This window comes from Natator depressus, chromosome 2 (genome assembly GCF_965152275.1).
Source record: "Natator depressus isolate rNatDep1 chromosome 2, rNatDep2.hap1, whole genome shotgun sequence".
NCBI lineage: Eukaryota > Metazoa > Chordata > Testudines > Cheloniidae > Natator > Natator depressus.
The window spans coordinates 251,225,265-251,251,998 of record NC_134235.1 but is presented as its reverse complement, the minus strand read 5'-3'; positions in this window follow the sequence as shown (position 1 = coordinate 251,251,998).

The following is a 26,734-nucleotide window of genomic DNA, read 5'->3' as shown; positions in this document are numbered from 1 at the left end:
GATTTAAAAGGGCCAATTTCACAAAGCTGAAAACAATTATGGTGGGAGAGAATTTAAACAGAAAAATGTGAATGATAATTGGGAGATCTTCAAGAACATTTAAACTAGATGTCCAAAACACCACAATCAAGAAAGACAGGCAGACTGGTAAAAAAAACAAACAACCTGGCTTAGAGGGGAAGTGATATATAGGAACTGTAGAAAATTGATAAGGGAAGCAAAAGGACCAAAAAAAAGTCATCTAAACAGCAAGCAAAAGGAAGATAGGATTCCTTTTGTTCCTAAAATACTTTAAAAAACCCTCCTAACAATGGTAATGATCCATTAGTAGATGGAAATGGTAGAATTTTCAATAATAATCCAGAAAAGTTAAATAAATATTTCTGTTCTGTATTTGTGAAGAAGCCAGGTGATGCAGTCATATCAGATGATGATGATGAAATACTTTCTATTCCAACAGTAACGAAGGAGGATGTTAAACAGCAGTTATTAAAGTCAGACATTTTTAAATGAGCAGGTCCAGATAACTTTAATCTTAGAGCTTTAAAAACTAGCCAAGGAGCTCTCTGAACTGTTAATGCTAAGTTTTTAATAAATCTTGGAACACTGGGACAGTTCCAGAGGACTAGAAGAAAGCTAATGTTGTGCCAATATTTAAAAAGAGTAAGGACAACCTGTCAGCCTGACATAGATCCGGGGCAAAATAATGGAATGGTTGATATGGGACTCAATTTATAAAGACTTAAAGGAGGGTAATACAATTAATGCCAAACAACATTCATCATGGGTTTATGGAAAATAGATTTTGTCAAACTAATTTGATATCTTTTTTGATGAGATTACAGGTTTGGTTGGTAACAGTGCTGATGTAATACACTTAGACTTCTGTAAAGCATTTGACTAGGTACCAGAAGACATTTTGATTAAGAGACTAGAAGGACAAAAAATCAACAAAGCACACATTCAGTGGATTAAAAATTGGCTAACTGATAGGTCTCAATATAATTGAAAAGGGGGAATCGTTATTAAGCAGGTGTGTTTCTCGTGGGGTCCCACAGGGATTAGTTCTTGGCCCTCTGCTGTTTAATATTTTTATCAATGACTTGGAAGCAAACATCAAATCATCACTGATAAAGTTTGAAAATGATATAGATTAGGGGACTGGTAAAAAAACTGAGTACCTCTATATTTGGCACTGATGTGACTGCTGCTGGACTACTGTTTCCAATTCTGGCGTCCCTAATTCAAGACGGATGCTGATAAATTGGAGAGGGTCCAAAGTCAACGATTAAAGGATTCGAAAATACATGAGAGACTCAAGGAGCTCAATTGATTTAGCTTAGCAAAGAGAAGGTTATGGGGTGACTTGATTACAGTTTGTAAGTACCTACATGGGGAACACAAATTTCATAATAGAGGGGTCTTCGGTCTAGCAAACAAGGATATAACAAGATCCAATGGCTGGAAGTTGAAGCTAGATAAATTCAGACTAGAAATAAAGCACTTTTTTTTTTTAACAGTGAGGGTAAATGACCATTGGAACAATTTACCCAGGGTGGTGGTGGATTCTCCATCACTAACAAATTTTTAAATCAAGGCTGGATGTTTTTCTAAAAGATGTGCTCTAGTTCAAACAGGAATTGATTCAGGGAACTCCTGTGGTCTGTGTTATGCAGGTCACACTTGATTATCACATTCTGGCCTTAGAATCTATGAATCTAGGAACTTAGTATTTTTACTGCACTTTGAAGATATGAAAGGCTACAAAACAATATGTGCTGTCTACTAGAATGGGGATAAATGGGCAGAGACCAGAGTAAGCACCTTTAACTTAGAAATCCATTATATCTTTACTAATACTGGTAAGGTTATCTCCCTTAGGATATCTGAAGGTTCACAAAAAAACCAGGAGTACTTGTGGCACCTTAGAGACTAACAAATTTGTTAGTCTCTAAGGTGCCACAAGTACTCCTGGTTTTTTTGCGGATACAGACTAACAAGGCTGCTACTCTGAAACCTGAAGGTTCACAGGTGTGTCAGCTATTTTGCCTACCAGTCTTTACCCTCTTCCACCAGTGAGCACTTCCGCCACTTTGCTTTTTGTCATTCCTTCCAGGAACAACTGGATGATGCTGTATGGCATGAGTCCCAGGAGTGCCATCGTCTGGAGCTGCTCATTGTAAAGATTAAAGTGAAGATAAGACTGGATCAGGAATGCTGAAATATTTAGGTTGGGTCCTATATTCTGACCACTAGACACTGGCAGTTCATTCCATATTCTAGCTAGCCTAATGGATTTAAAAATCCTAATCAGACTTGGTCATCTGCTCCACTTGACTCCTTATTTCTTGTTTTAGAATTAATTATGTTCTCAGACCGCTTTTTGATCTCGATCCAATCTTTTCCCTTTAGGACCCTGTTAGCCTCTGGTTTCTTTCTTTCTTTGCAAGCTATGCAGGACAATTCTGACTAATCGTTCTTTATAATTCATAGGTTTCAATCCTGAGATGACTGTCCTCAGCTGAACTTCTCATCTGAGTATCTCAGTGGTTCCTTCTGGCTTTTGAATCTACTACTGCAGAGTAGCTCCATTGTGGTCATCTTGTATGTGCAGGGTGAGGCACAGAGAGTTAAAAGTCAAAATATTAATGTTTGTGTGGCTAAAGTTAGACACCCAAGTAGGAAAATTTGCTCAAAGCCATTCAGTGAATCAGTTGCAGAGCTGAAAATAGAAGTGAGGTGGCCTCTTTGTTGGCCCACATGGTCTCTCTTCAAAGAATGTGTCTCTTGTTTGGCATTCTCAACTGGTAAAGCCAGTCTGGGCCTAGAGTTTCCCTGGGGTGAAGGTGGGTGGCAGAGGCTTTTGGGCTGATGGATGACTATCTGGATCTAAAGGCAGAATAACCAGTTGCCCTAACCTACAGAGTACTAGGAGGCAAAGGCTATGACTCCTACCAGATCTCTAATCCTAACCAGAGGCTGGGATCTCATAATATAGAACTCTAGTAAAGGCAATAAGCAAAGTGATTTATAACTGAATTGTCCTATTCTTCCTGTAGCTTGTTATCTGTAAAGGTGTTTCTTAAATCTGGTTGCTTACTTTATTCTCATAGCTATTTAGTCCACAGTTCGGTTTCTTAACAACTTACAAATCTTTGTTCTTCCACTTCGCTTCGTGTGTGGTTAATGTCTGAAGCAGTAACTGGGAATTGGAAGTGGATATGGGATAGAAATCAAAGTAAAAACCCCATAAAGAAATCCACCAAAGACCCTTATTACATTTAGCCAATTAAGTTCTGTGTTGGGGGCAGGGAGAGGCTGTGATAAACAGCATTTTAAAATAGTATATATAATTTCTTGCAAATTATCTGAAAACGAAAAAGCCTTTTATGGGGCATGTCACTTTAATAAGAACCAGGAAACGACAATCTTCCAATAGAGCACAAAAACATTTATCTACAAATGCTATCTGAAAATCTCCTGGATCCAGATCCTGCTGCTATAGTGGTATAAATGAGAACAAAATTTGGCCCCTTTTTTTCTTTTGGAATAAACCAGTTTGACAAGACTCTTTTCAAATGGAGAAATCTGTGCCAATTTTCCTTGGCAGGTAAAAATACTGTGTAGAGGGGAGATTTTCAAAAGCACAAATGAAAACCACTGGGATTTGGGTACCTGACTTCCCCTTTTGCCTTTGGAGATCTCCCCCTTGCCTCACTCCATGTTATGCTACTGGGATCCACCCATAGTCTGATCCAGCACATTTTGCTCTGATTCCTGAAAGCACGAACTCCACAGAGTAGCATAAGCTACACTGAAGGCTTATATACTAACATATAGGTGGGCTAGCAGGTGTCTATATGTTAGTATATAAGCCTTCAGTTTATAGCATAGCGTAAAGCTATCACAAAAAAAAACCAAGGAGTCCTTGTGGCACCTTAGAGACTAACACATTTATTTGGGCATAAGCTTTCGTGGGCTAGAACCCACTTCATCAGATGCATGGAGAGGAAAATACAGTAGCAGGTATAAATACACAGCACATGAAAAGACAGGAGTTGCCATATCAAGTGGGAGGTCAGCCTAACGAGACAATTCAATTAACAGTAGAATACCAAGGGAGGAAAAATCACTTTTGTAGTGGTAATAAGAGTGGCCCATTTCAAACAGTTGACAAGAAGGTGTGAGTAACAGTAGGGGGAGCTTAGTATGGGGGAAATTAGGTTTTGTAATGACCCAACCACTCCCAGTTTTTATTCAGGCCTTATTTGATAGTGTCCAGTTTGCAAATTAATTCCAGTTCTGCAGTTTCACGTTGGAGTCTGTTTTTGAAGTTTTTTTGTTGAAGAATTGCCACTTTTAGGTCTGGTATTGAGTGACCAGGGAGACTGAAGTGTTCTACTACTGGTTTTTGGATGTTATAATTCCTGATGTCAGATTTGTGTCCATTTATTCTTTTGCGTAGAGACAGTCCGGTTTGGCCAACATACATGGCAGAGGGGCATTGCTGGCACATGATGGCCAGTGTTTCATCCCCTTTCCTCAACTATTTAAAAACTCCATTCCTAAAAATTGTACTAGCTACACACTGAACTTTAGTCTGCAGAATGATGGCTCTGGACTCCCTCTTCCAGCGGACATGCATGAGCACATGCTGGCAATTCGGCCTCGTTGTTGCAGCTCAAGAAGGAGATATTGTCACACCCAAATAGATGATGGGCTAGATCCTCAGCTGGTGTAAATAGGTCTAGCTCTACCAAAATCAATGGTGTTACACCAACTTATACCAGCTGAGGGCCTGGCACAAGATTTCTACAACAATCCACCCCCAAAGCACACAAACAATCCAACCGGGAGACAGGAGTCACTGGACGAGCAAGCTAACTTTAAAAAATCGGTAAGTGGAGTGACTGGTGTTCATGACAGTGCTGTGGCTAAATAAGACTTCAGTCACCACTGCACTGGTCTGGCATGGGCAGTGCCAGTGCTGGGATCCAGCCTGGACCTGGAAGGGCCAACTTTAGGAGCGAGGTTAGTTCTCCATTCCCAGCTAGGGTGTGGCCCCTCTCCGCTGAGGCTGACAGCAAGGGTGCTACATACAAGCCGTTGTGGAGAGCTCTCCAAGTCACTTCACCTAGGACACTAGCCAGGTTTTGAATAGCAGCCACTGTGTCACTTACTCGCCAGGCAGGATTTGGATGGAATCTATGCAGTAGTCATGAAGAGCCCAGTACCCCAGGGCCAGGGCTGACTCTAACTCAGCAGCTATAGTTTGAAGAGAGGGACATTCTGGGTGTGATTAGACCGTAGTAGCCTGCAAACGAGAAAAGGAGGAACTGCTTTGTGTGAAAGCTGAGGCAGTGGATTTCAGCAGAATGGAGGCAAGTTTAGATTAACTGGTTGGAAGAGCTTTAGCAAGTGAGCATCAGGACGTGCTTCCAAGGCAGGTGATGGAATCAAAGCCAGATGAAACCTTCAAATCAAGTCTTGATAAGCACCTTGTAGGAGGATTACGGAAGTCCTGCGGTGTCCCGTACTGTAGAGCCATCCTTTTACGCGGGGAGGATTCTTTGATCTGCCTTTGGAATCTAGGAAATGCTTTATGCTCTAGATGTGTCTGAAAGGCTTCTATTGTACATGTGCAACTGCTAACCCGCTCAGGAGGAGTTTTACAGCACACTCTCCCTCTGTATGGTAAGATGTTCATAGTAGATACTCAGACTAATCAATAGCAGTTTAGTAATAACTAGAGGACTTCGAAATTGTCTGGTTACATGATAATCAGGGCTCAATGTACATCATGTCTTCGCTCATGTGTGTCCATGAACCTTTCTCTCTTGTCTAGATCCTTTTTGCAGGGAATTAAGTGCAAAAAAGTTCATTGGAATGACTACAGAGAGCCAGATTTTGCTATCCCTGCTCACCCAAAGCTGTATCTTAGTCTTCAAGGATTCCAGCTGGTTTCAGTGGGGCTACATGTAGAGCAAAGCACTACTGAAACCTGGCCCTTACATAGCATCCAAAGATTGCTAGGGACGCCACAAAGGCAACAGACAAGGGCCCGGTCTCAAGCAGATGATGAGTAGGAGAGGACTGGGGGATGGGATGCAGCGAAGGTGAGTGTTTGAGTGAGTGGTGATGGCCAGTGCATGTTTTATGGGACCCCATTTTGTTTGTTTCTTTTTTGCTCCCCTATCATAACACCAAAGGTGGAGGGGGATAAGAGTTAACAGACCTTGTGGAAGACCTCTGTTTTAAAGAGGGATTTGGAGGAGGGGATGGGCGTATCACATGACATTACTTAGGCAAGGGAGGATTCCAGGCATTGGGGGCCATGTGGAAACTGATGTGTAGCTAAACACTTCATTTTCCAGGTAGCTATGTAGGTACTTCTTGGCCCCCATCACCACAGCAGCTGCGCACTTCACAAACAGTAATGAACTCTCCTTCTAAAACCTCTCTGAGGTAGGGAAGTAGTATTGTCCCCATTGTATAGAAGGCAAATCTGAGAGCTTACCATATATGAAACTCCTGCTAATATACCCCAGAATGATATTAGTCGTTTTGGCAACTGCATCAGAGGGGAGGGTCATATTCAGTTCCCGCCAGACCCTTTTCTGCAGTACTGCTGCGTCACCAGGTATTCCCCGTTTTGTATTTCTGTATTTGATTTTTCCTTCCTCCTTGTAGTACTTTGGACTTGTGTTTACTGAATTTCATTGATCCTGATTGATACCAGCTGAGGATCTGGTCCTATAGATTCTAAAGAGAATCCTTATAATGCCTCAGTGTCTCAACAGTGGCACCATCTCTGGTGATTGTATGGTGAGTCTTGTGATACTTCGTATTTTTCTGAAAGCCCCCGCTCCTGGAATCTTATGCATCTGTGAGAATTTCAGCTTTCACTTTTTCAAAAATTGTTTCTAGCATTCATGATTGTGGAGAAAATGTGACTGGAGTGTAACTCTAAAGGTTCAAAAACCAGAAGGCAAAAAAAGAAGAAAAACCCTGAAGTTTATTTATTTTTCTAAGCCAATCTTATGATTTTTTTGGGACCTGACTCAGGACTTCCAAATGCTTGGGGTTGTCAATACTTACAAATTCCATCATAATCCAAACAGAAAAAATGAAGGCAAGTCTTAACAGGACTCAGTTTAGAGGGAAATGAAGCAATCTAGATGGAAAGGGGTAATCTGCCCCCACTATTCCACCTACATCAAGCAGAGAGAAGGGACAGCTGACATTCAGTTCCAGCTCATTACAGACTTGATGTTATCTCTCTTGTAAGTTACTAAAGTCATTTTGTTCATTTTGCAACTTGTCAGTTTTATGGCTGAGGTTGAAGTATTTACTCGTCCTTGGGGTTCACAATGGGTGAGATACAGGATGTAAAAGCATGCATGCAAAATGTGGCTGAATTCTGCTATCCATTCAAGGGAGAGTCAATAGTTCAGAAGTTAATTCATGAAAGGAAAGGAGTAAAAACACACCAAGGTCAGGATCTCATGACCTGAAGTCTGTCTAGAGCTGTATCAGAAAGACCTTGTAATAGATAGGTATGTGGTTTGGACAAATACAAGATATTGTAGTTAGGTAAAGCATTTAACAAGTTTTGTTACAGTAACACAAGTGAGTGGCAAACGTTGTGTGTGTTTTATATTCAGATTAGAGTATTGCAATTCCCCGGTGAGATGGCAAATATTAGAATGATGAGGGTTTAAAAAATCTCAAAACACAAATTGATATGCCAAGAAATATTTACAAGCTAGTAAATGCCTCAGAAACACCCACCAAAGATTTTTCCTCTTGAAACACAAAGGCACTACACAGATTTACACTGAGGATCTGGCCCTTTGATGATTGCCTACCAACAGCCAGGAAATTCCACACGCAGGCTGTTTCTTGCCAGTCACACTCTTTGTGTTCCTTTTCACAGTGCTGCGCGAGATAAGTGTAGTGTCAACCTTAACTTTGAATTTCCTGGCTTTTGTGACACCAGCTCATTCAGAGGTAAGCCTTATCTGTGGAAATGGGATTCAGGTTTCCCATACCACAAAGCACAGGGCCTAATCACAACCCCTTATAGTTGCTAAGAATGCTTTTTCCATTTAAAAACAGAACTTTTCAGCTGGAGAACTGCTGCTTACCCTTGAATAGTGTTTTTGGAAAGGAGGTGCAGAAACCTGCCTCATAAAACCTAAAGTCTGAAGGGCAAATCCCACTCCCTCTGCAAAATGCCACAGGCAGATGGTAACTCAGCTAAAGTGCTATGGAAGAGGAGATCCATGAGCGCCAATGGCGCCTCCATGTTTGTAATTCCACCAGCCTTTATTGAAGGGGAAGCAACATCTAAAGAGGGTCCGGCAATAGCAGCCAGAGAGTGCCTTGAGTGGGCTGGGACACAGGAACTGAACTCAGGTTTCCATGCTCTGACATAATTTTCTTCTGTGACCTTAAACAGGTCACTTAATCTGTCTATGCCTTATCTGCAAAATGGGACCATTCATAATTCCGCTCATCTACCCTTTGCCTGTCTGGTCTATTTAGATTGTAAGGTATTTGGGGTAGTGACTGTCTCTCATAGCATGTGTGAATGGCACTTAGCACAATAGGGCCCTGATCTCAGCTGGGACATCTAGGTGTTACTGTAATCTAAATAATAATAATGCTCTTCAGGCTGAAGGAACCTTCCCACCCTCCCGTTCCCTAAAGCATCTGTGCAGGAAGGAGCGTTGGCCCTACATGGGGAAATAAAACCTTCCTGCTCACTTACCAGACTGCGTTATTTTAGTGACCTGGTAGATAAGGGGCAGGATGAGGTGCAGGGGACGACAACGTGTGTTAATAGGATGAATGCTTTATAACTGGTTTTCACAAACATTTCCACCTTCTGGCTGAAGAGCCCCTGCAGCGTGTCCAACACCGTGTTTGGGTAATGGTCACCAGCTATGAGAAGCTGTTTTTTATTGACCAGACCATTTCCTCAGGGGCAGCAATAGATACTGAACACCTCTGGTTCCAAGTTTCCTGGGTGTCCAGAACTTCTCACCTGCTCAATCACCTGCTTTGCCAGTGAACTAACTCCTGAGGCTTAGTTCCACCCACGCCTGTCCTCCCCCAACCCACTCCCAGGCTCTTAGCAGTGACATTTGCTGTTCAGATGGGTAGAACCTCTGCTCAGCCCTCAGACTTGACATTTCGTTGCAGACTGTGAGCTAATTTACAACAATCCTAAAACCATGCTAATTAACTCACACTGAAATGGGCAAAGTCAACTCAATGCACTGTAGCAAAAAAACCCAACCTGTCACTTCCTTAAATAAAAAAGGTGCCTTTTTATGAGTGTGCCATTGTAATCCACGAGCTATGAGCAGATCCATATTTTAACATCTGGGATTCATAACATCCTGCTGACAGAGAAATCCCAGAAAAGATGTGGTGAATTTTACAGATGTGAGAAACCTAGTTTAAGGAACTGCATAACAGAGGAAATATACCTTTTTTTAAAAAAATTGAGCAGTAGAAGGCTAAGTAGAGGGATGGTGGAGGTGGTTTGATCGGTGGATCTGATTTCTGAGCATGTGTAAGATGCTCAGTGTCACTGGTATTGAAATACCTTAATGCATGCTCTGAAATTGACATCAATGTGATTACGTTACAAATATGGGCAAAACAACCTGTGTGTTATGTGTTGCCTTCCAAATATAGTATCACCATAGCACCTACGTGCCCCTGCCAAGATTGGGAGTCCATTGTGCTAAGTGCTGTACAGACCCATAATAAGAGACAGTTCCCTGCTTGGATGATCTTACAATCAAAATAGAGAAGATGAAGTATTACCGTCCCCAGTTCACACATGAGGAACTAAGATTAAATCCCTTGCCCAGGGCCACCCGAGTTGTCTGGGGGCTGAGCCAAAACTTGAACCCAGGTCTCCTCAAACCCAGTCCAGCGTCCCAACCACAAGATGATGACATTAATGGGAGGTAGGTGCCTACATAGCTTTGAGGAGCTGGGGCACAGAGCTTAGTTATCAGAATAGTCCCTGTGATGCTGGCAGACCAGGGTCCGGCTCATGGCAAGGTCCTCACGCTCTTGAGTCACTGCCGGCAGTGTTACGCTGGCATCCTCATGGAAGGATTCACATGCCACAGGTCCAGTTAGCTTATAGATCACAACTCCAGCGCTGTTAAAATTCAAACTTACCATTGAGAATTTTAAAGGCTAAAGAATAGACATAATGCGTGAATCACAGTCATACGATGGTCTGGAGAGAAAAGACCTCGAAAGTTTATGTTTGCAGTGGGGAATATCCTTTAAAATGAAAACCCCAGGTCAGGAGTAGAGAGCTTTGCTCATCATTTTGATTGGGTGCAAAAGAAGATGAGATGGAGTCCAATCCAGAGGGTGAGAACCCTCCTGTCCCAGACCCCGTCGAGGCGACCATCCCAAGGGAACTGGCCTGACTGCAGCGCCTGAGAGCCAAGGAAGAGACTGACAGCAGAACTGCAGATCAGAGAGATCAAAGCAGCCGAGGAGAGAGCCCCCCAAGACACATGGACCAAATAGCCACAGTCAAAGCCAATGAAGACGTTGAGGAGAGGGCACACAGGAAGCTGGTGGAAGCATGGGCAATGTAGCTCAGAATAGTGGAGCAGCAAAAGGGGCATCCCCATCCGGTGAGTACCCCCCCCACACACACACACACACATGCTATACAAGGGAGAAAGTTGCCAATTTATAGAGACTGACTGTATAGTGGAGTTCCTGTCCACCTTTGAGAGACTATGTGGGATGCACAATATTCCAGAGGATAAGCAGCTGACTACCCTGGTGAGCAGATTAACTGGGAAAGTGAGACAAGTTTTTAATGATATGGAGGAGGGTGATGTTAAGGTGTACAAGGAATTTAAAGAAAATGTATTGACAAGATTGAAGATCACCCCTGAGGCCTGTCGACTGAAGTATAAGAACCTCAGAATGTTTGACAAAGTCGCCCCTGTTGAATATGTACATAAAATGTGTACGTCTATGAGATAATGGGTAATGGAGGTGGGAGGGCTGAAAGTGATTGTTTGATCGGATAGTTATGACTAGTTACAGATGTGGTAAAGGCAGCCATCTATGACAAAACACCTTCCACAGTTTTAGAGGCTGCAGAAATTGCAGATGAATATTTTGAATCAAGGGTCCATAGGGGGAGCAAATCCCAGCAGAATGGTAAATCCCCATGTCATCCAGGTTAAGAGAGAAGAGGAGATTGGATATAAACCTAACCCCAACTTGGATAAAAAAAACCCAAGGGAGTCCAGGTTTTAAAGCCCCCTACCAAAAAGGAAGGCATGTAATCTGCCATCCCTGTGGGGCTCCTGGCTATATAAAACCAAATTACCCAAAATGTAAGGTAACCCTACAATCCACACCCCCACTTCCCATAGTGAGTGCCACTACCATTGCCCAGACCCAGTGGTAGAGCAGGGGGAAATCCTAATGACCTATATTAGGACTGAGTCTTCAGAGTGAAGAATTTATTAAAAATGCTAAGGTAAATGGCATTGTTTGTAAGGTCTGGAGGGACACAGCATCCCTGTGTCATTTTAGTCAAGGAAAGTTTGGTATGGAAGGGAGACAGTCCTTCTGGTAAAAGCTTAAATACATTAGCTTTGGCCAAATCCCCTGTAATTGTACCTTTGGCAAAGGTCTATCTTGAGTGTGAGAATGTTAAAGGAGATATTGTTGGGGGCAGCAGGAATTTACTTCCCGCTGATGTTTGAATTGGTAACAATATTTTAGCCAAGTCTAAGCAGGTTAATAACCTAACTCACAGCCATAAAGACTATAGCCCTGCCAGGCCTGGCTTATCTGTGGGCAGCAGGAAGGGCTGCAAGGTGGAGGGAAAAACACTCAGTTCTTTGTCAGCTGAAAGTAACAGTTTTTCCCAAGAGGAAGAGGTTGGAGATTCCATTGCTTTGCCAGAAACTGCTCCTTAATGCAAAGATGCAATGCCTGATAAGCACAAGACAGAGTTTCTGCAGGTTGCTCATGATTGTCCCTTCGCCGGACATGCAGGAGTGGAGTGAACCCGTGAAAGACTCAAACAGGATTTTATTGGCCTCATGTTTGAGACAATAAAAAATTACTATACGAGTCGTGTCTTATGTCAGAAGCATAAGAGGTTAAAGGGACCGTGCAAGGCAGCTCTGCAGGTGTTGCCCATCATTAAGGTGGTGTTTGCCCGAGTGTCTATAGACATTTGTGACAGGTTTCAGAGTAGCAGCCGAGTTAGTCTGTATTCGCAAAAAGAAAAGGAGGACTTGTGGCACCTTAGAGACTAACCAATTTACACACTGTAAGGAGAGTGATCACTTAAGATGAGCTAATACCAGCAGGAGAGCGGGTGGGGGGGGAGGGGGGAGAGTGGGGGGGGGAGAAAACCTTTTGTAGTGATAATCAAGGTGGGCCATTTCCTGACGTTCTTGTCAACTGCTGGAAATGGCCCACCTTGATTATCACTACAAAAGGTTTTCTCTCTCCCCCCCATCCCCCCCCGGCCCCCGCACTCTCCTGCTGGTAATAGCTCACCTTAAGTGATCACTCTGGTTACAGTGTGTATGGTAACACCCATTGTTTCATGTTCTCTGTGTATATAAATCTCCCCACTGTATTTTCCACTGAATGCATCCGATGAAGTGAGCTGTAGCTCACGAAAGCTTATGCTCAAATAAATTGGTTTGTCTCTAAGGTGCCACAAGTACTCCTTTTCTTTTATAGACATTGTGAGACCCCTACCCAGATCTTCCAGAAATGGAAAGTAGTATCTACTGGTTGTGGTGGATTCCTCCACTAGGTACCCTGAAGCCACTGCTCTATCTAATATAGAAGCTGAAACTTTGGCTATTGCCCTAATTACCATTTCTTAGCAAAGGAGGTTTCCCCCTAGGGAAATCTTGTCAGATCCTGGTGAATTTGGTTGTGCTGAAGAGAGAACAATTACTGCCCCTTTAATTGCTTTGGTCAGGGAGAGTAAGGAACAATCTCTTCTAGAGAGCTCTTGGATTTGCGAGGGTTTGGACCGAACCCAAAAGCAGGAGATGTTGGCCCTCTTGAAATACCACAGGCAGGTATTTTTCAACCTGCCAGACTTAACTTACAAAATAGTGCATTCCAGTGGAAATCCAGGGTCACGTCTTGCCCCTAGCAGAACATACCATGATAACAGAGAAATGCGACTCACAACCAGTTTAGGGTTCATGCCCTGTTTCCTAACCCTCTGCCCTGAGATTGGTACTCAGGCTCTTGAGTCACTGCGGGCAGCCTCTCAATCCCATCAAACTGGATCCTAGATCGCTGGGGACGTGACTTCCGCGCCTTCTGCAGCAGCCAGTGTGGCTGATCCCAGGGCCACCCAAGCAGCTGGCTCCAGGGTCAGCTGCTCAAGTGTCCCCGGGGATAGCTACACTGGCCACTGCTGGAGCGGCCCTGGGGCCAGGCGCACTGACTGCTGCGGCTGATGCGGCTGGCCCCATGGACCGCCAGAGCAGCAGTCCTGGGGGTGGCTGGAGCAGCCACTGCTCAGCCACCCCTGGCAGCTGTCCCAGGGCGGCTGGAGCAGCGGTGAGGGGGTGGCCCCCAGCAGCGGTCTCAGGGTGGCCGGAGCAGCAGCAGGGAGGTGTCCTCAGGGGCGGCTGGAGCAGCTGCCGCTCGGCAGCCCCAAGCAGCTGGTACCACTGGCTGGCAGCCCCACCTCCAGCAGTGGGCCCCCAGGGACTCCCTCCCAGCAGCAGCCCCTGGGGCTCCCCCCAGCAGTGCCTCCCCACTAAGATTTAGTCAAGGATATTTATGGTATAAGTCATGGAGAGGTCACAGGCCGTGAATTTTTGTTTACTGCCCATGACCTGTCCATGACATTTACTAAAAATACCCATGACTAAATCGTAGCCATATAGATAGCATACGCAGTGTTTGCCGTTAAAATCGCCAGATTAGCCAGCGACTCTTAGTTCCTTTTTCTATTCTAAGTACAGGAGAAAATTGGGGTAACTGTTAGCAAAACCTTTAATACCGACAACCATATGCTTTACAATGTACGTATACTTCTTGTACCTAGTATAGTAGCTGCAGCCAACTGGGCTGTATTTTCTATTGGTCAAAACCAAAAATGAAACAGTTGATTATGATGACATTTCATTTGAGGCTTCTGCAAAGTTGGATCGCGAAAGTCCGTTTTTAATGTGTTTGTGGTGGTGTTTTTTCCCCTAAATGCTTCACAATGATTTTCTTAACAAGTGCTCTTGTCCTGACAGTCCATCTCATTCTCCTTGCTCAGACTACGCAGTCATAATCCCCCTGCTTGCGAAATCTGAATCTGTTAGTTGCAGGAATGCTTATGATTTCACTACAAGAGGATTATAACCTATTAATCTATAAAGATGAAGTGGACTAGTTATAACAGTAGGGTTATAACAAAGAGCTGTTTATTTCACACAGCTATCAAGGAACATGCAGGTGTGACAGGGTTGGAAATATAAAATACTTGAATCTAAACAGAATCATCTTTAATGTTACTTTTTTGTGATTAAATGGAAAACATGATTAAATCATTTTAATTGTAACAAAGACTCACTGATGATTCTTTCTGATATTCTGCTATTTTTTTTTTTAGTGCTCGAGGGACTTGGCTTTCTTCACTTAGCTATTTTGTATGCTGAGGTTAATCACTGGTACGATCTAATTAAGGAGTAGTGATAGTCGCTCCTTTGTCAAGGTTGCAACTGTTTCCATTATAATCCCATTGTTGCCCCAGACCTAGTGTGTCTCCATAGGCAACCCCTTAGGTCCAGATCATGAAATTATAACACGTGAAAATGCAAAGGTTATTGTGATGACAAAGCATCATCACACCCAGGGCTTATCTGCACATAAGCTGCACTGTGTTACTTTAAATCATCTTACAATCCAATTTAAACAGGAGCAAATGCCTTAAACAGGTTTACAAATCAGATTTATTCCATTATAAGAATGTTCACACACAAGGTGCACAAGTTTAACTGAATCAGTTTAAATCACACCTTTAGTTACACTAGTGCATGTTCCAGGCTTTAGTATCAGACACTTTATGTATGAAAAACTGTAAAGCCCAGAGGTCCGTGGGGCACACTTTCAGTACTCCACCCACATTCTCAAAACCTCACCCACAAAGAAGGAGCAGTGACAACACCTACCTCTTCTATAGCAGTTTCCATCAGATCTCAAAGTGCTTTACAGAGTGCTGCTTTGTTATTCCCATTTTAAACAGATGGTGAGACTCAGTGCATGTCTACACTTAACGGGGGTCGATTTAGCGGGTCTAGTAAAGACTCGCTAAATCGACCACTGATCGCTCTCCTGTTGACTCCAGTACTCCACCAGCATGAGAAGCATAAGGTAAGTCGATGGGAGAGTGTCTCCCGTCAACCCAGCCCGGTGTAGCCACTGCAGTAAGTCAACCTAAGCTATGTCGACTCCAGCTACGTTATTCACGTAGCTGGAGTTGCGTAACTTAGGTTGACTTACCCCCGTAGTGTAGACAAGGCCTAAGGGCAAGTCTACACTTCTGCTGCGTCGGCTCAGCTGCACCACTGTAGCACTTTAATGAAGACGCTCACACCGACGTCGGCTTAGTTAGTCCACTTCCCCAAAAGGCAGGAGCTATGTTGGCGGGAGAAGCTCTCCCGCCAACATAGCACTGTTTACATAGGTGGTTAAGGTGGTATAACTACACTGCTCAGGGGGGTGGATTTGTCACACCCCTGAGTGCCAGTCCAATATTCCATTTTAATTTTGAAGGTTTAAAAAAAACCCCAAAACTAAACAAAGCATTTAGTTTGGTGTTGAACAAAATGTTTTGTTCGACCCAACCTGATTTTGCTTTTTCGGTTCAGCAATTGAACTGGAAATTACAATCTGTTATTCACACAGCTCTAATTCAGAGCAATATTCCACTCCTGAGCCTTGGGCAAACTGCCACAAAGATGGCCTCATGACTGTCTAGTGTGCACATACTTTGGACAAATGGGAGAGTCCTCGCTTTGCCCATTAGCAGTCCCTCTGGCTGGGTTAAGAGCATCACTCAACACTGCAGGAAGATGCATTCAGCCCTCAGCAGTCAGAGAACACTTGCTGCACAAATGGGCCTTTAAGGGTGAAGGGTCGAATGTGTAGGGGCTAAGGAAAGCAATGGTGCGGCTCTCTGACTGGAAGGATTTGGGGGAATGTCACTTGGAGTGGAGGAGGTGAGGTGTGAAAGGCTGGAGCATAAGCACAGACCTTTACTACTATCTCATTGATTTCCCCTGAGCGCAGCTACGGGATTGCTGCGTCTTTGCTCATAGAGCCCCCTCAATGCTTTTGGTGTGGTTGCTCCTCTCGATTAGTGTGAGACTTTGGAATCAGTGATCCCTTTCCCTTAGAGATGGCCGAGTGGAAGAATGCTAAGGCCTGAAGTCCTATTTAAATGCTATACATATATAAAATATTTACACCATTCGTAGCCCTGATAGTCTTTTCCGAGATGTGTTCTTTGGTGCACATTGATCGTGACAAACAATGAAGGTCAATGCAGTTCACTGCTTGATCCTATCCCTATAAAACAGTAGTTTGTCCAATACTTTAAATACGCTAAATACTCTGCAATGTGGTTAAGATATAACAAAGCCCTAATAAGTATACTAAAACCCTCTTCATAAACAGTGAAGCAGGAGAACTACTGGATGCTTACTTAAAGCAACTGGTTCGCTTGTTTATAAGCATGTAAGGTCCTGAACATGCCGTGTAACCACACTGAAATACTTAAGCTACTATAGCAAAAAGCCTCAGAATTTGATTGCTGCATGGAATTAAGGGTCCATGGATATTATGAAGCAAACACACACTCAAGTTTATAGTAAAAGGGTGTTATAGAAAGTGAGTGCAAATGACTCATTTGATGAGCTTTTACAGCATTAGACAGCAGCAAAAGCACAACTGCGTAAAATGAACTTTTAGTTTTTAAGATTTTAATACATCTGTTAGTAAATCATACCACGCGACTCTAAGAACTGTTTCTCCCCTGCAGCATTTTTATGTTGAGTTATTATAGCTATGATGCTACAACACTGTGTGAGAGTATGACATAGGCTACAAGCAGGGTCTTCATTTCACTGGTAAAATAAATAGTGCTACTTTTTACAGAGTTGGACAAAATAAAATTCATTGGTATAGTCCTATCTCACTGCTCCTTCAAACTTCCCATTAGAGAAGGATAACAAATGTTCTGATAACTAAGGGATACAACTGAAAACTTCATAACCACCAAGAGAGAGGATCCTAGCTAGGGAAAGTGTTTATAAATACAGTCAGCTAGTGAAATAACTTGCATATTACACTGTAATTTAGCTTTAGATCTCTAAAACACAACTGGGATTCCATTTCTGTAGGTTTCTGATTTGGTCATAAACACGTGGGAAGATGAGCTAATCAACCACGCAAGGTTACATACAAATATTAATGGTTTTCTTATGGAATCAAAGGATGAGTGAAGGCATGAAATGTACATAAACTATTGGTGTGATAAAGCCATAGTTTAGTTCCAGTTTCCATGTGTGCACTGATGACATGGGCAGACACGATTACATTGCAAGTGTCACAGATTTTTTTTTTCTTAAAGCCTCAGCTCCTGGAGTCAAATGATTACCTAAAAATCTGTGGTTTTTATTTAAAATCAAAAAGTAAGTGTGTCGCCCTGATGGCTGAAGGGAAAAGCTTGAAACTGTGAACCCTTAAAAGATGCCAAACCCAGAGGGAAATTTAAAAGAACCTAGATTGATAGATTTGCTTTAATCTCTTGGTTTTTCAACCAACTGCATGATTTTGAGGGTGGGCCTGGCTTGTGATTTTTGAATATTTGGGACTGGCAACACTGCACCCATCTGCACAGTAACGCTTAACTTGGGCCTGGTCATGCTGGGCTTATTCATCTGTGACTTCAGTGAGTGTTTTGTCCTGAGTAAGGAAGGCAGGGTTGTGCTGCTTGTTAAGAAACACTCATTCTCCTTCCCTCCCTTTCTGCCGCTAGTTAAGTGGGTAGCCTTAAGTGTTTATCTTGTGGTCAGTCATTTCCTTACACAGGTCTTTCACACCCACAGATGTCAGCCACTACCATGCATGTACTGTATTGCATCCTTAATACTGACAACTACCATAGACTGGCTAATCATTTGTCAGACAAAAGTCCCATTTTCCCGTTCTCCCTTCCCGGTGCCCTCAGACTTTGCTGTATGAAAGGTTCTGAGCGTAGCGGTTGGCTCTGTTCCCGCCAGGAGGAAGTTCTGCAGTGTCTGTGCTACAAGAGAGAGCTGGAAACTCTTGCTGCTTGCTTCTCTCATGGGAGAGGTGGGAGTGGATTTGGCTGTGGTTAGGCGGGTTTCCGTATCTGCACTTCCGATACCCTTTGCCTATATATGGGCTATGCCGTTTTGTATCTAGCATTTGCCTCATTCAGTATGGCCAATCGAGAGCTGGCTTCTTAGTCACTTCTATACCACACAACACAAATCATAGTAACTGTGACTATCAGCATGTGAGGAAACTGACACTGCGGTGTCCAAACAGTGTATGCACCATACGCAATAGCAGCATTTAGCACTTCTCTATGGTGCTTTTCATCTTTTTAAACTGCTTTGCAAACAACCTAATCCCCACAAATCCCTGGAGGTAAGTATTAGCATCCCATTTTATAGCTTGGGAAACAGAGGCAGACGGCGTTGGGCCTGTCAGGGAATGAGTCAGAGCTGGCCTTAGATTAGACTCAAGAGTTTGTGATTCTAGTCATGTACTCGGACATGCCTCTTTCTCCTTGAATGACCACAAAGAAGCTGAGCACGGTATATATGTATACACTTCTCATCTTATTTCTACGTTACTTTATTTGGAGAAAGACATAGGCAAGAGAGAAGACTGGGAATCAGAAGACCTGGGTTCTATTCCTTCCTCGACAATAAATTTGTCGTGTCACTTTGAACAAGTCACAAATCCTTGGCACATCAATTTTCTGGTCTGTAAAACAGATGTACCTTCTGGGGATGTTGTGGTGCTTCCTTTAATACACTAATGCTGGGGAAGTGCTGTGGTCCAGTGAACAGCAATTCAGGAGACCTGGGATCACAGATCCTAGCAAGCGCCGCTTCCTGGCCACCCACTAGAACTGCTGTGAGGAGAATCCAAGCATCTGCCATTCTGGATCTATGGGGATTTTCAAGCTCCTGGAAGCTGGATGGAGTCCAGCCATTGCCCCATGCTCAGGGTCTCTTGGTACACACTCAGGGCTCAGCCCTTCTAGCTACCACCCTCCTGCGAGTGTTGGAACTTGTTGTCCAGCCTCGTAGCAGCACTGACCCTTCAGACTCCCCAGTACTTAAACTCATCACCTCCTCAGAACTCCACCCCATAGGTACGCAGCCGCTGGTTACAACTTAACTTTGTCAGGGGCACAATGCAGCAGCTCTGAACACACACACACACTTTGCACAGTCTAGCTTTAATGTTCTTTACTTAACAGATACAGCACAGGAGTGTACAGATCATACAAAGCAATAGACTATCCCAAATGCAATGTCCCTCACTAGCTCACCCTTCCCTTGGGGGATTCTTTGTGATCTGTGAGGCAGGGTCCGCTGCCCCCTTCTCACCAGGCTAATCTGGTGCAAAATGGGTCTTCCCCCCAGTTCCACTCTGTGAGGACCTTTAGAGACTCCTGCTGGGGTCACCTGCTTCTCCTTCTAGAGTAACTTTGCATTCCTCTCAACCGCACACCTTCAAACACAAGGGGGAAGTGTCTTGAGTAAACCCATTGCCTCAGGGTGTTTCACTTTGAATAGATAATTGTTGAGCACTGATCACTCATCATTGTCTCTGGTCTGGCCGAGACATGACACAACCCTGTTAATGGGGGAAACAGTAATTTTCTAATGTACAATTTCATAAAATCATCCACAAATCAGAAGTGATACAGCCAAAACCCCAAATCGTCACATTAAGAACCCCAAATCATCACACCCGGTTTCTGTTCCTGCCTCTGCCACTGACATGCTGAGTGACCCACAGGCAAGTCATTTCTCCTTGCTGTGTCGCTAATTTCCCCTTCCAGCCTTTGTGCTGCTGGGCTGGTGTATTTAGATGGAAAGTCTTTGGGCCAAGAACTCCCACACTATGCGCATGTGTCAGGCCTGGTACCATGCAGCTTGATCCTGGCTGGTCCTATAGCTGCTCCTGTAGTACAAATAATATATAACATGCTTTGAGATCCCTACATGGCAGACACCACAGAATGGCAATTATTCAATTTTTAAATAGCCCAGCAATCCACTTCCTTGGTGAGATTATACTTGCATAGCATTGTTTTACAGTAGGGCAGTGCTACATTTCATGGCAGGGCTCCAACCATGTAATAAGGCACGTCACTGCTAGCATTTTGGCTGTAGACTGCCACTGGAAAGCATGTCACATGCCACAGAATGATGCAACACCTGCTCACATTTCCTAGACGCAATTTCTATTTTGTGTTCTTACATCAATAAAATATGCAAATCAGATTATCCAGAACATCCGTACCAAGAGTGTCAGTGTTGCAATCTCATTGTCCTGAGGGCTGTATCATTTTTGGGCATACTGCAGTGGCACCTGAAAACCCCGCAGAGATCCAGGTCACATTCTGTACAAACTGAAAGGAAGGTTCCATCCCTGCCCCAGAGAGCTAACGACCCAAATAGACAAGACAAAAGCAGGGTGAAAAGAAGTAACTTTGTCCCCATTTTACAGGCAGGGAGTTGAGGGGCACACGCAAGATGTCGATGGCAGAACTGTGAATAGAACCCAGCTCTTCCGAGTGCTCCCAATCCAGCACTTTTAACACCCATGGACTCCCGTAGTCTAGATGGAGTATGGAGCTAGGAGATCTGCCTCACTGCACTAACTCATTGTGTGACCACGGACAAGTCATTGACTTTCCCAGTGCCTGCTGTCTCTATGAAGCACATTGATCTATGGATATAATTTAAGTGCAAAGTAGTATGGATTCTAGCATTCGCAGTTGTATCCTTGAGTTGGGAGCAGGCTAGGCTGAGTCACGAGAATCACTGGTTAGTCTAGCAATACTGGATTTGGCAGTAGAAGGTCCTGCAACTGGCTTATGCAACTAGCTCCTAGTTTCAGATGGTAGCCTGGGAACTGGTGCATTGTGCTCACCTTTAGGCTCAGCCTCCCTCTTTTTGCAGAGCTGTCTTCTCAAATAGTGATGACCTACATGTTTTGGTGGATTCTGCTAATTTTTTGAAATTACCGGGAGATTGCTAATTTAGCACAGATTCCTGGAGTGCTAGTTTCTCTGTGTGCATCCCACTTTTGAGAGAGCCACTCAGAGGCTGATCTCGAGACAGAGTTGAGCCCTTTGTTTTACTGGTAGTCCCGGAAAAGTGTTGTGTGTACAAGCACTGGGGAATGACCTAGAGAAATGAAAAGAGTCTGGTATGTACCTTACCTTCAAATTGAAATAGCTCACTAGGAGCCCTCTTCAGAGAGCTCCCCTCCTCTCAAAAATTCCAAGAGCATTTCAGTCACGCCTTGCAACATCAGCAACCCTGGTGCAAATGCAGGTTGCTCCTTCTTTCCAAGGCAAGCACCAGGTTAGGATGGTTAAAATTCAGACCTGGTGGACAGAGGCACAGCTCCATAAGAGTCATCGGACAGCAGAGAAGAAGTATGGTCCAGTGGTTAGAGCACTAGCCTAGCACTTGGGACACCTTGGTTCAGCTTCCTGATCCACCTTGGGCAAGTCACAGCCTCTCTGGGCTAGACTCACAAAAGGAGTCTAACTGCCTCTTCAGATACCTAAATGCCAAAATCAGGCCCCACTGGGATTCACAAAGCCCCTGTTCAGCTACCCCTAATCCCTGTAGGTGCCTAAACGTGCTCGGCTCCTAAATTTTTGCAGTAAAAGTTCCCTAGGTGCCAATGGTCTGGCCTCTGAGTATGCGCTCAGCAACCCCAGGCCAGGCGTCCAGATGCCTAAGCCCCAGAGCAATTCACAAGCCGGGCAAAGGCAGGTAGTCCTCCACCTCACTCACGGGCGGGGCCTAGGGAGCCAACTTTGGTTGGACAAATTCCTGAAGATTTCCTCACATGACATAATCTTTCATTAAAGATTAATCTTTAATTCCTGGAGACTCCAGGACAATCTTGGAGGGTTGGCAACCCAAGCAGAGTCCAATCGGGTAAGCAAGCTCAGAGCTCACCTGCTGGATCAGGCCCCTACAGAGGAGCTTACACAAAAGAACGGCGGGGGGAGGGGGAATGTGGGTTTAAAACCCCCTGCCCCTCCACCTGAGTGCGAGAAAGGAGTTGAACTGGGATCTGCCACCTCTCAGCGCCGTGCCCTACCTACTATGGGCTACGGGTGTAGTCGGAGGTGGGGCCCCCTCACTCTCTTCTCTTGAAGCTGTTCCCCCGTGGCTTATTAATAAAAAAAGTCATTGGAGCAGGGGGCCTGAACCCTGGGTCTCCCACCTTTCCCCACTTCATGAATCACTCTGGGGCTCAGGCATCCGGATGCCTGGCGTAAGGCTGTGGTGAGCCCACTCCGTAGCAGAAACATAGGTGCCTCAGGACCTTCTACTGAAAAATTCCGGGCGCCGAGCGAGTTTAGCTATCTACGGCGTTCAGTGGCAGCTGAGCAGGGGCTTTGTGAATCCCCAAGTCTGGGACTTAGGTGCCTAAAGGGGCAGCTAGGCTCCCTAAATCCTGATGTGAATGTAGCCCATATGTATAAATAATAATTAACTTCCTGTACCTCATTCCATGCTCTGGCCTTTCCCTTATCCTTGCTAAGAGCTCTGATTGAAGCAAAGCCTCTGCACTGTCAGCATATGATGCTGAAACTGAATGACACTGGGCAGGCACCATGTGAGCAGCAGAAGAATAGAGTTAAGATAATCGGCACACAGTTAAAACCAATCTCCAAATGGAGATTTGCTGCCGTTTTATTTGCTTTCCTTGTTTAAGTAGGTTTTATCTGCAAGCGCTTAGATACACTAACATTGAGTAGCTCTGAGTTAAGCTGTGGTGTGTGGCACTCTGCAGTGATATACACCACAAGATGCTTGATCTGTGAGTGACACAGAACCAGGGCTTTTACTGCACATTTTGCCATGGATTAATGCAATCGGGTTATAATAATTATAATAAAAATGCTGCTCTCTTGCTACAAGCCAAGTGTCATGACAACTGTTCAGCTATGGAGACATCTGATCCCCAGCACCCAGCCTGAGTAAGACCTTCTGTACAGGAAACAGTTGCACTGGTTTAACTTAAAGCAATTTAGTTAAATCCTTTATTTCAGTTTAGCTTAAATTGATTGGGAACAGGTTTAAATTAAACCGCAGTAAATCACTCTGACCACACAGAGGTTTGCCGCAAGTTAACTAAGCCAGTGCTAGTTAGTGCAGAGGACAACGCTAAAGGCCCTGAGCTGAAGTGCCTGCAACCTAAATAGACAAGGCAGACAGCATTATCCCCATTTCACAGGCCCCTGAACTGAGGCCCAGAAACAGACAGTGACTTGCCTCAGATTACACAGGGAATCTGTGGCAAAGGGAGGAATTGGACCCAGTTCTTTTACATCCCAAGCCATTACCTTCACCATAAGACCATCTCTGCTTAATCATACCCTCACTTGGGCATCAGGTCTCTATACCAGTTCTGCTGCAGAGGGAAAGAGGTAGCAGGTTTGCTTTTTTTTTTTTTTTTTGCATAAGCTACTACCATGCAGTAGAATGGAAACTTCTCTCTCTCTCTTGCTCTCTCTCACCTTATGATAAAGAACCTTATGTTGCATTTTAATTTGTGAAAATTCTCTTCTGCTATTTTCATATATCACAGTTCTGGAGACTCGCATAATTATTTTTACAAGAAATGCTTTCAGACAAATAAGTCTGGGGAGGCTTGTAATTTCTATTACCTCATGGCGACTCTATTGATAGACACCAGCATACCTTGTGAGAATTAGAGAGCATAAAGTAATGGAGGTTTTGTCCTTTTGAGACAGAACTGCTCGCAGTGCCTGGCTCGCTGCCAACAACACCAATTACAAACCTGGAGCAGGAGACAGGTTTTAATGCTGAAAAACTACCATATTTCAACCACCCTGTTAATGAAGAAGCCACATTGTGGCTTCCACTTTCTTCAGGGCCTGCTAAGAATCCAGGAGCATGACAAATTGTAAGTGCTCTAGGTGTCTGATTATAGATCGTTTATTGTCGCTACCTTTGGCGACGGCTGGAGTTCAATCTACTGTTAGTTGGCCCTGCTGGTACTAACAATGTTCTACCAGCTTTTTGGAACACCTTTATGTGGAGAGGCGGAACAGTTCAGTGAAAAGAACAACTTCTAAAGCATGGCCATTGGTAGCTCTCTTCGAAAGGGACAGATTTAATTAGCATGAGAGCAAGCACCTTGAAAGAGATATGGTGGCAGATCCATCGGTCGAAACACTGAAATGCTGAAATAGACAATACACTAAATATATAGTGCGCAAACAGATCTTTTCCATCTCTGATTTCTGGTGTTAGGATTTCTATTGACACTGAGGTTAGCTTTTGGTCCGATTAATTAAGGACCCGGATGCCTGACTCGAATGCAGGTGGTGGTGTGACATTTTGTTGATCCTTACTCTTTTTTTCTTGCCACTAGCCAACTACCAATGCGCAGTTTAATGAACTATCTGACACTTTCACAGTTCATCTTGTGTGTCTTGATTTTAAAGCAAAACTTTCTAAACCTTGCCCACATTGCACATTTGGTGTGTTTGTGAAGTGCAGAAAAATTATACCTACACACCCCGGCAAACAGACCACCCTCTCCTGTTTTACCAGTGTGGTTATATGCAGGAGAACATTGCACTAGCTTGATGCAGTATATACCCCTAAAGACCAATGGAACAGCATATATGAAAGAAGGTGAGAGGTTGGCACGTGCTTTAATGAATGGATAAATAATGATCAAAGTAATAGAATCCCATGTATGCAATGTAAACTCTATGGATCTGATTGTCTTCTCGTGCCATTTTAAATCAGAAGTCACTCCACTGAAACTGCTGGAGTTACATGGGTGTAAAATAAGTAAGGAGGAGAATCAGGTCCTCTAATGTGTCAGTTTCATGGTGTAACCTTAGGCCTGGTCTGCACTACAAAGTTAGGTTGTATGTGTGTCTGCTCCTGTCAACATAAGCACCCTGTTACAGCAATACAATAATACCACCTCCCTGAACAACACAGAGCCATGTTTGACCTACTTAGATCACTGCAGTACAAGTGTAGATGCTGCATGACCTGTGTCAACCTTAACAGTCCTCCAGAAGCTGTCCCACAATGCCCCTGTCCCTGTAACAATGGCTGCTCTCCACTGCCCAGGGTTACAGAGAAGGGAAGGGCCACCCTCCCCTTTTAAAATTCCCAATGTCTTTTTGAAATGCCTGTTCCCGATTGCCCACCTTGGCAAGCCCATCTTTGTTGTTAGCATCCAACCATGTCAGGTCCACTCACAGAGAGCTACTAGACACACCCCCTGCCTGGAGCAGGCAAGAAGTCTTGGATCTCCCTGGGCTGTAAGGAGAAGAGACGGTCTGAGCCCAGCTAAGGAGCAGTCCAAGGAACACAGACATCACGTGCAGATTGCACAGGGGATGCTGAAACTGGGGAACGCCAGGGATGAGCAGCAGTGCTGCATCCAAGCGAAGGAGCTTCGGCAGGCTGCCCTTCACCCATGACCTTCCTCTTCTACAACAACCGGCATGTCATACTTGGTGTGGACCCCACAAGCACCCCACATTCGAATGTGGACACTTCGCGGGAGTCTGAGATGAAGACCCCTGCAGTATGCAACCGGGGTTGGGGGGGGCTTCTTTTTCCCCATTTAAAGATGACACCCATCCCATCTGCTTTACAGAACAAAGGCATTGGCTTTTCAATGCTCACATCACTCATAAAACATTAGAAAATCCATTTAAAAAAGAGCATGGCAGGCCACATTACACAGTCCACATCAGACCAGTGATCGCTACTCAGATAGACGTAGAAGAAGTAGGTAGAGGCTGCATCCGCTCTTCCATTCTTTGGCTTGTTGGGCAAGGCGGGGCGCCATGCACTGTGCTTTGTTTATCTGAATAGGGATACGTTATTGAGTGATCCCGATAAAACTTTCCTGGAGATACTCTGCACTCCCCTCCCAAACATTTCTAGGGATGGCAGCCTGGTTTCTTCCCCTGCAACAGGAGACTTTCCCATGCCACTCCGCAATGAGTTCCACCGGCACCATTGCAGTAAACAGGCTAGCAGCATATGGCTTTGGGATGCCAGTCCCAGCTGGGTTCTCTGTGCCTCCGTCTGTCACTCTCAGGAGTGAGATCTCAGACAGATAACCACTACCTGGGAATATGCTGGCTGTATTCACTCCACTTTCCCAATACTTGTGCCCATTGGTGCCCAAGTGTCTAAACTTTCTATGCCACAGAACACCCCACCTCCTCCCCCCCAGGCTAGGCCAGACCCACCATGGTTTGAGCTGCAGAGCAGTGCTGTAACAAGGACTTCAAAACTAAAGTGACATTTAATATTTCTTATGACAGGTGTTCATGGGAATAATGTAAGGGGGCTCTGAGGCTTTGCCTTCC